The sequence below is a fragment of the Merops nubicus genome, unplaced genomic scaffold (genome assembly GCF_000691845.1).
Source record: "Merops nubicus isolate BGI_N331 unplaced genomic scaffold, ASM69184v1 scaffold47054, whole genome shotgun sequence".
Lineage (NCBI taxonomy): Eukaryota > Metazoa > Chordata > Aves > Coraciiformes > Meropidae > Merops > Merops nubicus.
The window spans coordinates 5,039-12,165 of NW_008604477.1; positions in this window are offsets into that span (position 1 = coordinate 5,039).

Consider the following 7,127-nt stretch of genomic DNA (forward strand, 5'->3'; position numbering starts at 1 on the left):
CTTTGCCTCCCTGTTCTGTGCTGGAGGCCGGGTGCCCTGTTCCTCCTCTGTAACGGACGTATCGGGGTGCCACCTAGTGCCAGACGTGCCCAGCTGTGAGGGGCGCTGGGGGTGTGGGTGCTGCCCAGGACATGGTGAGCGCAGGGCACCCACCCGTGTGGGGGACAGGAGGCCTGCAGCCGCAGCAACGAGCTTCCACGGAGGAAGTGGGACTCCTCCTGCCACCCCCATCGCAGAGCGGGATGCGCTGGTGGCCACGGGCCGCACCCCCTTCCCTTTGTCAGCGAGGAGGGAAATGGTGCCAGCTTCTCCTGGGTATGGAAGGCAGCGGCTGCTTTGGCTCCCAGTCCTACACACGCTCTCGCTGCCAAGCAGGACCTCTGGCTGGGGTCTATCCCTGCCCCACGTGCCTGGCCCTGCCCAGGGCCCCAGGACCCCTCTGCTCTTAGCCTCCCTGTCTGCTGCAGACCTAGGGGCTGAGCGCGGGGTGACTGTGCCCTCGGCAGCCTCGACGGGCCCTGGGGTCAGGGCACAGCAGGAGCAGAGCAGGAGAGTGCCCGCACGAGCTGCTGCTCGTGGGGTCCACGGGTGTGGGGCGGCTCCTGCTGTGAGCAGCCGTCTCCGGCACAGCCGAGGCCACCAGCACCACGTCTGCATGCAGGAGATGCCCACCAGAGGAAACACAGCTGGGTTTGGACAGGGAAACTAAAAGCTGCAGGTCACAGACACAGTGAAAAATTTTTCAAATATTACTCAGGGGGAGTGATGTGCAGGAATTGTCATGTGAATAGAAAGATGCCTTGAAAAAAGCTGAACTTGTCAGAGGACTTGCTCTCAGCTGCTTATTCTGCTCAGATGAAATCCTTCCAGAGGGGAGTGCAGTCACCCTCAGTGACCTCTGTGTTCCTCACTCCTTTCATTAACTGCAACTTATTCTGCAGGTAGCTTTCTAAGAAAAGGGCAAAAATAATCCATTAGCTTTCCCTTGTTAAATGAGGGCTGAACCACAGCTGAGTCCAGCTACCTGGCAGTGCTGGGTGCTGTGCAGGGTCCCTGGGGAGGAGGAAGGATGCCCGTCCCCAGGAGGGCCAGCGGAGCATCGATGCAAGCTGCCTTGGCAACACTGCCTGGTGTGCTGGTGGCTTCCTAACCCCTTGTGTCCTCCTGGAAGTGTCTCCCTCTGCCACTCCCATGCTTCGTTTCATCTCCGCTAATAAGGGGCAGCAGCTCTGGCCGCTCTGTTGTACCTGCTGCTCAGGCACCCAGCCCGCTCGCTGCATGCCGACCCCACAGACGCTCAAGACAAGCTTTGAAGGATGTTTACACTATTAATGGGTGTATTTATAACTGTTTATCTCTGTCAGTTGGGTGGAAAATTGCCAGATGTGTCGTTTGCCTTCATTACACAGACATCTCTTGTGTTAGCTGGATCAGTGCTTTTAAGCAGTGTGTCACTACCAGGGAAAAGCTGATTTCTTCTGCATGGTGTTGATGTTTGTGGGATCTGTCTTTGAGAGTATGGTGAGCAACACCCTGGGGGCAAGTGTCTGTACAGGACCGACCTCTGTTCTCTGCTGCCCTGGACAGTAGCCTCATGGAAGGAAAAGGGAGTAGCAGATCTGAGAGTCTCCCACCTGGGGCTCCACGGCAGCCAAGCTGCCTGGATTGGGCCCCACAGCCCGGGAGAACAGCACCCTGCCCCGTGGGCTGCAGGCTGGCTCCACAGCGTGGGGCCCAGCCGGCGCTGGGTAAATGCAGCCGGGCAGGGGGAGGGTGGGGGGGCTGGCACGGCCGGACCCGTCCCAGGGCCGTGAGGTGCTCTGCTGCCATGGTGCCAGAGCCCCGGGCACGGACCACCCCGGCCCTGCGTCCGTGCTCAGACACGGGTTATAGTGCCCGCTGCTACTTAAGGACCAGTTACCCTTCCCAAGAGCTGTGAGGGCCAAACGGGCACACCACCTCAAGACAGAAGCTTCTGTGACTGCTTCCTGGAGTTGCTGCCACATGCCACCTCTTGCCTCTTGGGAAGCACCAGGAAACCTACCGAATTTCCTGAAAAAAAGACCCCACGTGTTGCTGTTCACCAGCGCTGAGAAGTGCTCAGGAGCAGCAAGGGGCTCGCCACTGCTCAGGGCACCCGGAGAACACACACCCCATATGCAGCAGAGGCAACCCAGAGTCATGCCAATATCCCTTCCACACAGAACAAGGGAGAAAGATAAGAATGGCTTAAATAGAAAGAAATTGTCTCCAAAATAAAATGTTTTACCTCGTTTCCCACGATACAGTGAAATATCTTCATGGACAGATAGTCAGAGTAGAGTCCATTACACTCCACGCTTTTTGCCTTGAAACATAAATAGCTGCATATCATATAAGTGTTTGTTACAAGGAAATGTGTATGCTAGAAAAAGTTAGACATTAAATCATTATTTCATGCAGAAAGATATTGCTAAAGGGAGAGGATTACTTACTATATTAATTCTGTCCTTCAGCTACCCATACATCTCTGTGCACATAATGACTTCAGTCACAAAACGTGTTGTTGAAACAATCCTGGTTCCTTGGAGTATGCAGCTGGTGCGTGTCCCCACAGCCCCCTGCCCGGGCACAGCCTGGGCGTGCTGGGGCAGCCCACCCTGGGCAAAGCACAGAAGGGGTCAGCAGGAGACCCTCCATCACCTTCCCCATGGCTAAGGTCTCTTAGCTGTGCACAGCCCCCACTGGCCCCGTGCCCAGGATCCCAGTCTGGCACAAGGCAAAGCCCCAGCCAAGGTCTTCAGAGGGTGTCAGAGCCCACAGAGCTCCTTTGCTGGGGGGGTCTGGAGGATCCTCTGACAGGTGAGCTGTGTCCTACCCCACCTGGAGCAGCTGTGGAGCCAGGTGCTGACAGCACAGGTACCTCTCAGCATTACCCTGCAAAGCCCTGGAGTCTTTCCCCTTTGCCATCCTAGAGCATCTGGAGGTTAGAACAAAAATTCCTGTTAACCTGTAGGTAAATCCTTCCATGGAGAAACGTGATGATCTGGCAGCCTCTATCCTTGCATGGGGTGCATATGGGCAAGTGCTAACATTTATTGGGCTATTAGACCTTGTGTTACACCTAAAAATTTCCAAAATAACCCTGTTGGTGGTAAAAAGTAATAGTGAAGAGACACTCACATTATTTCTTCTGATTTCAAGGTTTTTACCTGAAGTTGAAAGAACTTATTAAAGCCTGTAAAGAATTTTCTAATGAGATTGTTTTGATTTTTTTTCCCCACCCCAGCAATTGACTCTTGGAGGTATAGTTCCTGTGGAACCCAAAAACACCCAAAGTAAAAGGCACCACGAAAGCTGGGGAGGTGAACCATTGTTTTGATGTCTCTGCCTGGAATATGGGCTGTCTCAGTGTGCTGTTACTGGGAACAAAAGCCACCACACGTGGGAGGGTCAGAGGCACCTGGCACCGTGTCTCGGAGGCAGCAGTGCAGGGCTGCAAACAGGAGTTTAGTCATGCTGACAAAGCTGTAACAGGTCACTGTGAGTTTGCAACCTGACCAGCTAAATAATCCCCATGTTGCCCCTCTCCCAGGCTCGGGTGTCAGAGAAAAACTCCTTGCTCCAGTACGTGAAAGCTGATGGCTGGAGCTCTCGCCTGATGCTCAGCTTCCCTGCATTTGCTGATGTAGGTACAGAAAGCTCAGCGCTACACACAGGCTGGGGAAAAGCAGTAAGCAACAGGGTCTTATATCACCATCTAGTATGTCATCCTGATTCAAAGAGCTCTGTTTGAAACCTGGCATCGGCATATACAGAGCATGTTGCATCTTTGCTGGTACCTCTTCAATCTGGTTTGCAAGACATCCTGGAGGATGTGACCTTGGAAGGCAGGCGGAATATTGAACCTGCATAATAAGAGCATCTCCACATCGGTGGCAGCCTGTTGGGTACAGGGCAGTTAATAAATAATGAGGATGTCAAAGATAACAGCAGGAAAGGGGGAGCAGGTAACAGCTTTGCAGCCAGCTTTCTGACAGCCGCCTGGCAATGGCCAATTACGAGGCACACGCCGCCGTTCAGCCCAGCGCCGGCACCGGGGCTCTTGTGGTGCTGGCACCGGGGCTCTTGTGGTGCTGGCACCAGCTGGCAGCACCACGTTCACAGCATGTGCTCCCCGAGCCAGAGGGAGCAGGCAAAAGCTTTGCAGAGCTGTGTGGGTCTTCTAGGGAGCAAATCCCTGGAGATGGTGAAATGCGCCTGGCTACGGTGATGGTGAGACCCAACCGCAGCAGACTGCCAGGAGAAGCGATGCTGAGCATGGAGGACTGTGCCAAGGGTGTGATGCCCTGCATGGAGCAGGGCAAGGAGACACTGCAAGGGACAGTGGGGGGCAGCTCAAAGCGGGACTTGCAAGAGTGGAGCACATCAACCCCATGCGGCGGTGCAGGTGCTGCTGGGGCAGCTCCTCAGGATCGTGATCCCTCTCACCCAGGGTTTTTTGTTTCAGGAGTTGAATTATATCATGCCAGCATTCAAATATTAGGAACCTAACAATGTTTGAGGTGTAGGTGATCTTCTGATGACTCTTTAAACCTCTGGTAAGAGGGGACTGCTTTCCAAACAGCAAAAGCTACACCAAAATGATCTTGATTTGAATAATAAGTATTCCATCCTTGTTTGGTAAATATACCCTGTGTTAATGGTGCTTAATGGTCCCTGTAATTGGTGTCTAAAGTTATTTAAAAGTAAATTTACTAGAAAATAATTAGCAATTTTATAGTTCACTACTTCCTAATTTTGTTGGTAAAAGTTTTTTAGTGGTTTCTATCAGATGATACAATAGGGCTGTGCTGTGAAATAGCTTTTTTCAAACTAGCAGACAATTGTGCACACAAAATAACATTAAAAAAAATTTTCTCCTAATTTCTTTGCCTGGCAGGCAAACCTCCCTCTCCTTTTATTATCCACTGATTTATCCTTGATCAGTAGCAAATGAAACCTCCAAGGCATCGCTTGGGGATTTGCTCTTTGTGACCTTGGGAGGTGCACCCCAAGCTGCAAGGCCAGCAAGCAGAGCTGTCCCCCACTGCAGGGACACCTCCTGCTGTCCACCATGGCAGGGACAACCCTGCTGGGCCCAATGGAGGAGACCCCTGGTCTTGGGCACCGGTGGCTGGTCCCTGCAGGGGAAAGTGGGGCTTGAGCTTTCCATGGGTCCCTGACCTGATCCCACGCAGGGCACCTCTGGAGACATGGCCCCTAGAAATGGCTAGGGCCCTGCAGCCTGGCTGCTGGCCCAGGCGGTCCCTGTCCCGGTCCCAGCTGTGGCACGTGTCCTCCTCCAGCCCCTTTTGCACTGGTGGGGCCACATCCCGTGGGGCAGCCAGACTGGCTGGTGCTGGGTCACGTTCAGAGCCTGCCATGGGCTGGCTGCTCACAGGGTGTTGGTGCTGCTGGGGCAGAAACAGAGCAGAGAAATGGAGCTGCTACAACATTTTATTGTTTAGTGCTGTGGGTTCAAGTGTGCAGTTCAGGATTTTCATACTGTTCAGGTACAGAGTGACACAGACAGACAGAGACACGTTTGGGCAGAGGCAACAGCACAGCAATTTGGTTTCAGAAAAGACTAATTCTCCATTTTCAGTCTCTGAACCATAAAGTACCAGCTTTTCCAGAACAATGAATCACCCAGTCTGTGTATAAAATTAAATATAATTTATGCTTTGCTAATTGAAATCAAATACAAAATTCAATTTCCTGGGTATTCTAATGCTGACATTTGAATAGTTTAAAAAAAAAGTGTTATTAACCTGACTCTCTCATTTGGCAGGCCACTCTCTGGCCAGATAGAAAATAATTCCCCTACCAAGCCCCTGCATTAGCACAGCAGACATGGGGCAGAGTTCAGAAAAACAGAGAACAGAATAAACAGAGTCCCCCCCATGCCCCCAGACTACCCAGGGTGGCACGTCCCTGCTCCCCGCCAGCACCGTGATGGGGCCGGTGGCACCCTGGTGGTACCTGGGGAGCTGGGGGTGTCCCGTCCCATCATGGGGTGCTCAGTGTCCATGGGGCAGCTGGAGCAGGGCTTCCTCTCCTGCTGGAGCGGTCAGTGGCTTATCCCGAGCTGGACACGGCAGCTGATATAAAAAATAAACCTCTGAATATATGGCAGGAAGAGTGGGAGTGGGAGTGCTCAGATCAGACCAAGGCTGGGGTGTGCAGGGAGACCTGCTGGATGGGGAGGGGGTTCTCAGGGGCTCTTCCAAACTCAGAGAGACCTTGCCTGGAGAAAAACCACTCCTGGTTAAGCTGTGGATGGGGAGTGAGAGTCCAGGCTTTGGCCACAGACACGATGCACAGTGCCACACTGATGCCCGTAACAGCTGCCACCCTGCCAGGTCCCAGCCCCACCGTGAGCTGGGATGAAGTCTGCCAGAGCCACACCCCTCCAGCAGGAGCCAGGATCACTGGTCCCACCACCTCCACCAGCAGGCTCTGCTCAGAGCCATCAGGGACAGCCCGCTGTGGCGTCGGGGCTGCAGCATACTGGGGACAGGCAAAAAATTCCAGATATCCCCGTTCTGGGGGGCCTGGACGCTGGGCCTGGATGAGCCCCTTGTCCTCCAGCTGAATCCATCGAGCAGCTTGTACCAAATTGTGGAACAACAGTTTTCACTTAGGAGCTGATCTGACATTTTAGTACCACGGGAAAGAAACACTGCAAAATTATTCCTATTACATAGTTCCAATTTTCATGTAATAACATGGGGATTTGAGTCTGTGAAAAATTGTTTTATGTCAGGAGCTGATTTTAAATCTGATCAGGCTAATAGGAACTAACATGACGCTAGCAGGGACCTCGTGGTGCCCGCCCAGCATGGCCCACCGTGTCCAAATTCCAAACGGCTTCAGCGCTTTTTTCATCCACTCCAAGGCACCGACTCCACTTCACGGCGTAACGAACCACACGACAGGCCAGGACACCCAGAGCAGGGTCAGCTTGTTACCCAGCATAACACTGATTTCATTTGGTTAGCTGGATCAACGGGGATTTCTAGCCACCCTAATCAAAACTGAGTCTTGGTCCACCCACGGCGCTCTCTCGCCGCGTTCTGCAGCCAGGGACCAGCCACCCAGCCAGG